The following is a 12,640-nucleotide window of genomic DNA, read 5'->3' on the forward strand; positions in this document are numbered from 1 at the left end:
CCTCTTGCTCCTCCATCACATTGTACTCTTGGTGGATACCGGTGGAGTGCTTCACAATTGAGGTGCGGCTTCTAGGGATCTCCGTTCATCATTCTTGGATCGCTATTAAATACCTCCATCTTTCCATTAACGTAAAGTTTCTTAAGGTAAACATACTGAACTACGAATTAAATATTATTTTTCGCATGGATCCTGCGGAGGGTTTCGTTTTTTTTTAAGATTTAAATTTACGTTTTCGTTGCGTTTATGTGCTAAAAACCCTTCAAAAACCTGGCTGTGTTGACTAGATTTTGAGACTTGTCGGAATTCTGTCCGGCGACCGAAACGGCCACCGGTTTCTGGGTTTCCCAGATTCCGGCGGACCTGTTCTTGGTCCGACCTGGTTCCAACCCGTTGGATTTTGTTTATAACCCGGGTTTGATCCATCAAAACCCTAACCCCTAATTTAAATCCTGTTTCCAGCTTTTTAGTTTTTAAAATAATTCAAAAATCCTATTTTTAATTTTTAAAAATTCATTTTTATTTTAAAAATCATTATTTTAATTCTGAAAATTTATTTTTAATTCAAAAATAAATCCAAATTATTTAATTAATTAATTTAATTAGTTATTAATTAATTTTAAATGATTATTTAATTAGATTTAATTATTTATTTTGATTTAAAAATCCTGAAAAATAGTTTTAAGCTTTAAAATATTATTTTAAAATTATTTTCCAGGCTCGATAATTCTTATAAAATTATTTTCGGGTGTTCGAGCCCTATTATTTAATTATAAAATGATTCGGAGACCCGTTTTAATTCCGAAAAATATTCAAAAATTCATAATAAATCAACCGTTCGTCCGTTTAATACGAAACAAACGCCTCTAGACTCAGAAAAAATATTCCGCTTTCAATAAAAATACTTTCGAGACCCAAATCCTTTTGTTTCGAAAGGTCGCTTATTTTACAAGTCATTCTGAGTCAATTATTGATCGATAAATCATATTTTTGACCCGATTTCCGTTTTAAACGTATTGAGTCGAACCTTTTGGCGAACCGAGTCATATGTGATATGAATTATGTAATACGTGGATTATGTGATTACGTGTTATATGAAATACGTGTGTAAGTGGGTCAACGGTCTTGTGTTTGACTATCTTCTTTATGTGCGGGTTATCGTATGGGTAGACAATAGGGTTTTGACGCGCAGTTCGTCGGATGATTATCGTTTAGGCGATTAAAGTTATATCTTTTAATCATAGATGCGGATATCTCGAGTTGATCGGGACAAGACGTAGGATAAAGAGTGAAATGGAATGTTGTTGGTTATCAAGCTTCTAGCAATAGCAGGAGCAACATATCAGTGAGTTGTCAAAATAGAAGGACAACGAGGTCATGAGATGCCAGACTGAGATAATTGTGTTATTGCGAGTGTGACTAATTGCTAAAAACCCAAAGGCAAGTATCCATATCATCACTTATTATTCAAGTGATATTTATTTTGAATCTCATCATGCAAATATTGCTTTCCCTATTCTTAGTTTAGAATAGATAAATGTTTTACATATCGCTGAATTAAAATGCTTATCATGCAAGTACCCTCTGCTATTCTATGTTCAGAATAGTTAAATGTTTTACTTATCAAATTACTGAATTTATAAATGTTTTGGATTTTGAGAAAGATGACGTTGTTTTGGTTTTCCTGCCCAAGTAAATGGGCGAATAAAAGTTTTATAAGGGTGTCGAGTATTATGACCCCTTTCAACAAAAAGTTTTAAGATTGGATGGTTGCGTAAGAGGCCGTGGCGGCGGTCCAGCGGAGATTTAGGTATTATACATGATATAATATCACTAGGTCGATATGTGCCTTGGGTGCCCCATTTGTTTAGTTGGATATGCTTCGGCATACGGTGTTGCTTCGCGGCTGATCACTGGCGGCAACACACCGTCATTCGAGGATTCTAATCTAAATTATTATATTTCTTTTGATAATCTTATAAAGAAATGATTTAATAACTATTTCTATTTTCCGATAAAAGATGAAATGCAGTTTGATTCAGTTTCTGATTTTATGGATACTTAGTTTGTTGTTACATATCAAAGGTGGTATTAGTACAGATGATTGGTGTTGACTTCAGTATGGGATGTTGTGAGCATCAAAGTTCGTAGTGATATCTAATTTGATATGGCAACAAAATGAGTATCAATATCAAGAGTTCGGCTTTGAATAAAGTTTATGACTCAATCCATAATCATTGTTTCATGTTATTGTTGTTTACGATATTTCCGTATACACTGTTTTGCGAGTTTTATTTTCGTCAAGATTCAAAGTATTGCTGAAGCATTTCGCTCAAAAATATCAAAATGATTTTGAATACAATTAAGGAATCAATTCTGGGATTCCTCAACTAAGATTTTATAATTCAGCAATTATGATTTTAAATGTTCTGCTCTAATGCAGATGTCAGTTTTATATCAAAAGACCCTATATATGTCATAATGATCTTGCTGAGCATTTCTTTCGCTCACACTTGCCTGTTTTTAAATTTAACCTCCAGTGAGGATTAGCTTGCGCTGTTTAGCTGCGTAATTCAAGGAAGCAAAGAAGAAGCTTTTGGAAGGTGGTTGGTCCAGGGTTTGCGAATTGGTGTAAGTTTTATTTTATAAAGTTGTTTATATTATATTATATTATAGTTGTGTATTTTATAGTTGGGCCTAGTATACTTATTTTCGAAGTTATACTAGCGGGTTAAGTTTTGAGATTGAGAATTGTTGAAAAGAGTTTTAAAAGAAAGTGAAAAATTTATTTGTGGAATTTGGATATCTTGTTTCTAGAACTGTAACCTTAAAAGATCTTGGATTAAGTGGGGTCATAGATGATAAATATCTTCCGCTGGCATTTATTTATTGATTAAACAGGTTAATTTGGATTGAGATTTTATAGTGACGACCAAATCCTCTGACATCCCGGATTTGGGGGCGTTACACCTAACCCTATATACACACACTTATACACAATCTTCTCCATCACTTTTTCAATTCTCAAAACTCTAATTCTCTCTTACTTACATCTTTTCTCTCAAACTTATTCAGTTACCATGGCACCCAAGAGACAAAGAACCCAAGTTAGCAGCAGCACCACCGATTCTTCGAGCGTTGGCGGTGTGAGGACTAGGTTTTCTACTCTAGAGGCTGAGGTGGAGTATACGAGGCTGCTTTCGAAGCCCATAGCCAAGGAACGAGGTTTTCTGCCATCAAGAAGGGATGGTAAGTTGCTTGAGATGATAGTGGAGATGGGTTGGATTGCTTTTTGTGAGGCACCCGCTGCTGTGCCCATGAGTGTGGTTCATGAGTTTTTTCGCGAATGCGAAGGCGGATAAGAATGGTTTTACTGTGGTGAGGGGGTTGACGGTGGATTACAGTGCTGAGGTTATTCGGAGGGTGATTAACCAGCCCGATAGGAGGCCAGCGCAGGAGGATTGGAAATGCTAAGACGGACGAGGATTTTGACTTAAACGTAATTATTGTTATGTTGTGTTTTCTTGAGACTCATTGGAGGTTCAAGAGGGGCACGAACGAGTATGCCACTTTCCATGCCTCGTGCATGAACAGGTATACCCGTGTATGGAACTCTTTTATTTGTGCCAATATTATGCCTTCATCACGTGTGCATGATGGTACAGTGGATCGGGCAAAGCTGTAGTGGGGTATTCTGCAGGGTGATTATGTGGACTTGGGGTCTGTGATTTATCAGGATATGTTGAGGTTTCTGCGGGGCAGCACTACAGGTTCTATTTTGTATGCGTCCATTGTGACGAAGCTGTGTGTGGCGGTTGGAGTTCATTGGCCCGTACACGAGCAGCTGCAGATGCCCAGTGCACTGATTGACAGTTTGAATATAGCAGTGATGCAGGAGTGGTACGGTGGAAAGCCGGATGAGAAGGGCCTTGGTTATTCTTTTGATCACTTGTCGGGTGGACGGCCAGCTGATCAGACATATGCTGGTGGTTCGGCCCAGGCTAGTAGAGCAGCTTGGAGAGCGCAGAGGGGTGAGCCTAGTTCTTCACAGCACCAGCAATAGCAGGATGCTGAGAGCGGTGCTGGTTTGAGTTCAGCGCAGTATAGGATCTTGATGAGGAGGATGGATGCGATGTATGACATCCATAGTTGGTTTGCATAGGACCTTACCCGGGCGTTGGGGACTGCATTCAGAGCCACATGAATTGACATCTAGTGGCCAGTGTTCGGTGAGGATTCTGTGTACCCGCCGCCTGACACTCCTGACACTCCACCCGTTGAGGGTGATGACCCTGATTCCGAGTAGGTATGCCTGATTCCTTACTATTACCTTCACTGAGGATAGTGGATATTTTAAGTTTGGGGGTGGTAGTTAAGGAATATAAGTTATGTGTGAGTCTCATATAGTTTGCATATTCATGATGGTTTAGTCATATAGTTTGTATATTCATGATAGTTTAGTTCATAGAGTTGCATATTTGTCATGTAGTGGTTTTTTTAATTTATTTTACATGATTAGTATGTTGAATTTAGTTGCATTTACATTATAACATGATCCCTTAAGTTTACTTTACCAACTGATTTGTGATATTGATGCTAGTATAGTGATGTCGTATTTAGTGATGTTAAGTCCTATCGAATTGATTTGTATGCTAGAAGCAATAAAAATTTCATTAAGTCTTATAGGTTGCTTGAGTGCTAGATCATGGTCATGGTTTGTTTGTTTGTCAAGGTTAAATCACTTGTTTATATTTAGAATGTATGATATTTTCTTAATGATGAAATAACATGAATATTTAAAAATTAGAGAAAAACATTGGATTTCATTGCTAGTTGTTGTGGCTAGGTGTCAAATGGCTAGTAGCCGGCTCATTTCATATGAGTAGTCTAGGGTTGAACGAGATGGAGCGAAATGCAATCGTTCAGAAATTTTTGAAAAAAATATATAAGAAAAAAAAAGAAAAAAAAAAGAAAAATATGTGTTGGTGCATAATTGATCGTGAGTGGGCTCTTTAATACTCGAGTTATTAAGTTCTTAGGGGACTTTGTGCCTAGTGACCTAAAGCTTTTATAGTCTTGGATCCAATAACCTAACGCTCGTTATATGGGTATTATTGTATAAGTCTTTTGTTGACCTCACTCATTGCACGGTCAAAAAAGCATATTTGTATTGTTATGTGTTATGAATAAAAGCATGAATCCGTGTATAACTCCGATATAAAAATTGAAGCGTTGTCAGTCATTTTGAGTTTAGCGTTTATTCTATTTATAACCTTGTGATTTCCTTGATGAGCAGTGAGTCATGATTATTGATCTAGTTACGAGAGTATATCTATTAAGCATTTGCACACACACACACGTTTCTAGTTTGTAAGTTGATTTGTGAGATTTGATTGATCTATGTGTGAATAACTGCATTTGTTGAGATGTTGCTCATTGGGTGGTTTAGTTAATCTGAGGGGATCGTTGCATTCATGTATTTTTATTTCTTGTTCTTGGAGTCTGTTTATGCTTGAGGACAAACATCGGTTCAAGTTTGGGGGTGTGTTAAGTGGCATTTATGTCCACTTAGAACATCCTATAAAGGCTTGAATTGGTGTGTTGTACTCAAGTTATTTATATTTTTAATGTGTTTTGTAGTGTTTTTGCATTTCAGGCATAGTTGAAAGAATCAGGAGGTTTAGCATTGCTTTGGTGCTAAATTGGTGTTAGGAATGTGTCCAGGAAGTTAGCTCGTGGAATGCCATCTCAAACTAGTCAAGAAAATAAAAATTAAAAGTTTTTCCCGAAGGTCAGCACGCCCGCGCCGGGTTGTCAGAGTTGCAGCGCGCCCGCGCTGGTGAAGCGCGAGGCCTCGCCAGGTCGGGATTTCAGAATCCTGTTGCAAGTAGAAGATGGATTTTCGGGTCTTCTGGATTGATTGGGTTGCTATATAATGACAACTTAAAGACGTTTTTAATAGGAAGCATGTTCTAGAGCTTAAGGAGAGACATTGAGAAGACTTAGAAGCACAAATACAACCAAGACGAAGAGGATCTAGTTTATTCTTGTGATTCTTTGTTTTAAGTTGTAATCTTGGATGCTAGTTTTCTTGTTTGTTAAACCTAATACTCTTGTTTAACGTACTTCGATTATTATTCAGCTTATAAAGACTTAGTTTATTATATCATGCTTTCATCGTAGCCCACGGTGATGATGAGTTTGATTACGGGCTAATCGTTATTGTGGGGTTCTAATGGATTAATTTATGGATTTCTTTAGTTAAATTATTTCGATACCTTAGTGCGTGGTGATTGTATGATATCCTAGTAGTGGTTGTGCTTATTCGTCTTATGAGCGTCGCGAACTTATAAGATAGCGTGTTAATCTCTATTGAAGCGAAAATGAATATAGGGGTTTAGAACTTACCATGCTAGCATAGGTTCATGTATTTATTATGCATGATTCGTAGGTAATTTTAACCATCTTACTTGCCCTATGTAATCATGATAGATAACTTATGCATTAAACCGTTATGTTGTCAAATTCTATAGACATATAGGGTCTCAGTATAATTGGTGTCTATTAAGCTTCTATCTCTTTTGTGGATGTGTGGTAGTAGGATATGCGTACAACGAAAGTTGGCATTTACTAGTTTCGTGTTATTTGATTAGTGTCATCATCATTGCATGCTAAGGTTAAGAATAAGAAGGCCATTGAATGAAGTATTTAATGAAGTTAGGATCCCGTGTTTGTGTCATATAAATTAATCAACTTTAATTCTCTTAGTTAATATTAGTTAGTAAAATCTCGTAGTTATAATTAATCTCAATTCGTTATCATCTTAGCATTGAATAATAACCATACCCTTGTTGCATAAGTACATTGATTGAAATTAACCTAAAAGAGTCTCTGTGGGAACGAACTAGAAATAATTCTACATTACTTGCGAACGCGTATACTTGCGTGTAATTTAGCGCGTGTTTTCGTCCTAACATAGATACCTATTTCATTATTGTTAATATGAATATTTCATCTTCAATAATAACTAGCATGATAGCTCGTGCAAAGTCGGGTAACATTTAAATTATATAATTTGACAGTTTTGATTTTGAAATAGATAACTTGTAATTTTTTAAATATTATACATTAATAGTGTGATATATTTTGGTAACAAATATTTTTTTTTATAAAAACTGATACTAACTTCAGGTTCTTATCTGAATTTCATATTCAATCATAACAATAAACTATAATTTAAGAATTTATAAGGAATTTTGTATATAATTAAAAAATTATAAAGTAGAAAGATAAAATAATACATATTTTTAAAAACATATCCTTGAGTTAGTTGACTGGCTTGTGTGTAAGTGCTCAATTTAACCATGCCAACGTATTCAGATCTAATATACACTTCACCTTCATCCTTACGAATCCTTCACGTTTTACATCATTTTCGCCAACAGTAACATGATCATTACATATCTTTCACTTGGACATCCTTATCGTCATTATTGTTCGTGATACAGACATACATATGTATAGTGTGTGTGCACACCGTCTTCCTTCGACCATTCCTTCGAATTACCGAGTCGACCATAATTTAATCATTCAAACAACTACTTATGAACAAAATTATCTCCTAATTTAGGCTTCATTCCTGATCACACCTCCGCAAACTGATTTTTTTTCATACTTTCATAATAGAAATGAGTTTATAAAATCCCAATGACTATTATTTGCACATCCTCTCCAATTAGCAACACCACAGACATTACCTTCAAACACTGTTAAAATTTAGATATAGTTTTTTTTAAATTTGTGTTTCAAATTTTAGTTATTTGGGTTCATATTTTAGTGATTTTGGTGGTTTTAATTGTGGTTTTAGCTAAGATTTTTAGTGATTTTAGTCTGACTTTGTGATAATTTTACATTGTTGCGTGGCAGACAGTTTGACAGTGATGGTGATAGTAGAGACGTGTTTATGGGGATGATGATATCAGTATATTCGTAAAAATGTAAGAATATTTACTCAACTTATATATAATTTCTTCGTCCTATAAAATATGTTAATTATCAAATATTTAAACAATCATAATGATCTTGATCCATATATCATGTGTGTTTGTTATTTATTTGAATATTAAAGTTGTGATATATTATAGAAAATAAAAGATAATAAGATAGAAACATTTGAAAAAAAATCAGTTTATTTGGAATATTTTGAATATATAGTAAGTCAAGTTTAAATAAAACAGGTTGAATAAAATAAATTTCTATTATTTAGAAAAAAGATTTGAAATAAAATCTGCATGTAATTCTAATCTCTATTACCGTATACTATCCATATAAATATAATAGAGTTCTCGCAAATCAGTCACTGAAATATTTTCATGCTAAAATATTTTCATAAAACAATAAATATTTTGTATCATATTATCTTTCTGCACAAAACTAGTTAGGGGTAATTTGGTTCAGGAAATTTGGGTATCAGATATGAGTTTTGTCCATTTCAAACCCATACATGGTGTTTGGTTCATAATTTTTATTAGCTGAAACCCCAGTATCTATCTGAAACCCACTGGCAATCAAATTTGATACCTTAAGGGGAAGGTGGGTATGGAGAAGGGGCATGAGCTATCATTTTTATTTTTATTATTAATCTTATTTGTACAATTAAATACAATTTACAATTTCAGTTCACAAATTTTTTAATTTGATATATTATTAATTTAATTTTAAATAAAATCATAATAATTTTTTATTTAATGCCAATTAGTTAGATTTAATTTATTTAAAAATATTAAATTATTATCTATTGGGTAAAGTATATTATACTAATAATATACTTTTTATTAAATTTTTATTTATAAATTGTATAAGAACTTAATTTCAATGCTCAATATATACTTACACATAATATTGGTATCAAAATTGAGCTATCTATTATATAACTAAAATTAAACGGATTCATTCCAAAATTGAACCAAACACATAATATTATGAATCATTCCTTGTCTACATACGAGTTTAACCTGATTTCTGATTCTAAACTCATATCAAACTTCTGAAGTAAACGACCCCTTAGCTCCTTATTAAGCTTTGATAACTTGTTGTTAGGCTCTAAGCTTGTTGATAAGATGTTAATCCATATTATGGGCAAAACATAATTAGTATCATCATAACTAAAGGAGTATAAAAAGACATATATTACACAAAAGAAGAGAAAAAGTTTACTAGTAATTTTTATTTCTTATATTCCTAAGTTTAAGAAAAGAAAAAGAAAAGTAAAAAAGTGTTAAAAATTAAATAATTCAATATAGTTATTACTACAATTTATCTTTCTCTCGATTATCTCAGTTTTGGATGTAAACTTTCAGAGAGAGAATTTTAAAGAAAAAGATTGACTTTTATTTATGCTACGTTTCTAAAAAAACTACCAACCCATGGGAGGAAATAAGTAAACATATTTTATTCTTTTGTTTCTTAATTTTAACTTTGGTTTCAAATTACTTTATAAAAATTGGGAAATGAAATGGATGGATTAATTTTTCTCAAATTCTTGAAAGAAAAAGAAAAAAAAAAGAAAAAATCGAGTAAAATTTTTAGACATTATACTTCAAATTTTCTTCCCATACTTAATAAAAAGCAAAAGATTTAGCTTCCGTTCTTTTCTTTCATGTGATGGGTTAGGAAACACGGGTTTGGGGGTACAGGCTATACGACCATACCGACATTCTTTTAAATTTGTGAGCAATTGTGTTGGTATTCTTCATTATATATTTCCTCCTTTTTTGACATTAAAGTAAAAAAATTAATAAAATTTTGTAATCCAGCCTACGATCCGAAACAAAAAACAAGCTAAACAACTATTCATTTTATTTTCAGATCACTTAACACATATAATATCTAAATGTTTTAATCAAAAAAGCATTACAATGATATCTCGAACAATCTAATCTACATCAATAATGAAACTAGTACCATCATAATTAATATTTACATAACTGTCATTCGTAACCCCAATATTAAGAACTATCAGATTATATTAGACTATATTGGATGAACAAATAACCCCAAATATGAACAATTTTTTGTTAAGAAAGACGAGTTATTGCAAAATTCACCAATGTCTCATATTCGATAAGAGTTTTAAGAATATCCCAAAATATCATATAAATCATTATAAAAAACTACCAAAATCATTAACATGACACACAAAACTATCAAAATATCTACAATAACATTACAAAAAGATGGAACGACTAACAAAATTGATAATAAGATACTTAATAAAATCTAATCCAAAAAACAAGTAAATGTAAGTTTTATTAAAAAACGGTAAATAGAAGAGAGTATGTGAAAACGAAGGGGGAGATGAAGAACGAGAGAGAATTAACGTCTAGAACCATAAAATATGAGAGTCAACTCTCAAAATTTTAGAGAGAAAATAAGGTGGGTAAGTAAAAAAAGAGGTGTTTTGTTTATGATAATTTTCTCCCTTTTGATTTATTGTTTTTATAAGAGAAACCATAATAAAAAGAATAAAATTATTTTTAATTTTATATTTCTCCTTCCGATAATCATCATAATGCATTAATTTCATAATATACAAAGAAAACTCAATCTTTGAATTGATAAATAAATAAGGATAATATGGGAAAATGACTACAATTGTAAAACCCCGACATAATATTATTTAATATTCAAATATTACTTAATATATTATATATGTTTTACTAATTAAAAAGCAGTTTTTAATAAAAAAAAAAAGAAAAAAATGAGGCCTAAGAATATTAAAAAAAAAAAAAGAATAAGTGGGTTTTGAAAACTTACACAATTATTTTGGTCAGGGAGAAGGAAGGAATGTACGGAGAGACGAAGATTAGGAAAAGGAGAGGGAGGAGTAAAATAACATAACCTATTTGAAAGTTAAGAAAAAGCTTAATTACATGTATACAATCGTATTTTATTTAAGATATAAAATTTATAGGTTTTGATACTTCTTATTCTTGAACTAAGATTTAGTATAAATGGGGATATCTAAATTTCTTGAGTATCCATCATATTTTCTGAATTCTAAGGTACGAATTATTTTATCTCGCTCTTTATTTTTGTATGTATTGGCAGGTTGTTGGAGTCACAATAGTCTGGATTTTTATAATATTCGTATAAAATTCATATTTTATCGCATGAGAGTGATCTTGGTATTCCTAGAAAGATAATTGAATTTTCTATGATTTTTACTATTTAACTTTTCTGAAATTTTGCTTGTATGGGCGTGTTTTCTGAAATTTTTTGTGAGTATTATTGAAACTGAGGTGTTAAATTTAAAAATTCGTAGTAAATTGAGATTTTATGAAAATTTTATAAATAATATATTCCTGAAAGGTATTTTCTAGTTTTACATATTATGTTTACATTCGTTGCTAAATTATGTAGTTTCGATGTCATTAATAGTTATTTACTAAAATATAAAGGGGTTGATCCTGTTCAGCAGCCCACAAAAATCTATCCTCTGAATCCGTTATTTGGTCAATTTTAACGAGCCTTACTATTCTGGAAAGTTCTCAGAATTTTCTACGTTTTTCTTGTTTTGTACTCTTTTAGATAAGATCATCTTCATAGAGTAAATTAATATTTTTAAGAACTAATCAGGTTTGATTTAAATACCAATATTCTATTTTGTAAGATATTTTGGTTGGTGATGGTTGAGAAATATTGTTGGTTGTATGGTGGAATAATATAATTTGGGAGATATTATAAGATATCCGTCACGAGTGAATAATCTCGTGTTTGACAACTCCTATACGATATATTTAAATTGTATAGGTGTGTCGCCGAAGTCGTGAGACACATATAGTCATGACTAGTATGTACGTGTGTGCTCGGCTATTTTGAGTAACATTTACTTTGTGTAATGCAAGCCCCTGTAAGTTTGATTGATGACTATATATCCTGGATAACCGAAAATGTAGAATATCTTGTAAGTGTAAGATTGTCTCCCAAGTTAGTAAGTAAGTTCGGCATTCCCCTAAAATTTAGTTTGAATATTATTCATAATTGTAAGAGTACGTATATAACCTGGATATTTTGATGGGAGTGATTTTGGCATTCATGATATTTTATCACATCCATATTTTGTCAGCATTTTTTATTTTGATGATTAGTTTATTTTCATACACATCATCATATGTAACTTCTGGACACTTTGACATTGTCGTTATCCATATATTAGCATTTCGCTCACTATCGATTTTGTTTCCTCTATTTTCCCGGCTGGTAATCTTAAGTAGACGAGCTACTTTATGGGATGAGCACGAGTGCGGATTTAGAGGAGCTCATTTATTTTCTTGCATTTTATTAGAATTTTATTCAGACTTCATAACTGTGGTTTTAATTTGGAGAGGACAATTTAAGTATATTTTTATTTCATGGATTGTAAGTTTTAGTTTTGGATTGATATCATTTCGATGGAATTTATTTTGAAGAACTATATTTAAGTGAACTTGGATATATTTATTATTCGGAGAAAACTATTTGCGTTGGGGTGCTCCAACAATTGTATTGAATTAGTAATAATGAACAATTAATGTGAGATTTTCTTTTAATGATTTTAAAGCATAATTTCTTATTATAATTTTGTAAACTTAGCTACATT

This window comes from Apium graveolens, chromosome 6 (assembly GCF_009905375.1).
Source record: "Apium graveolens cultivar Ventura chromosome 6, ASM990537v1, whole genome shotgun sequence".
NCBI classification, from domain to species: Eukaryota; Viridiplantae; Streptophyta; class Magnoliopsida; order Apiales; family Apiaceae; genus Apium; species Apium graveolens.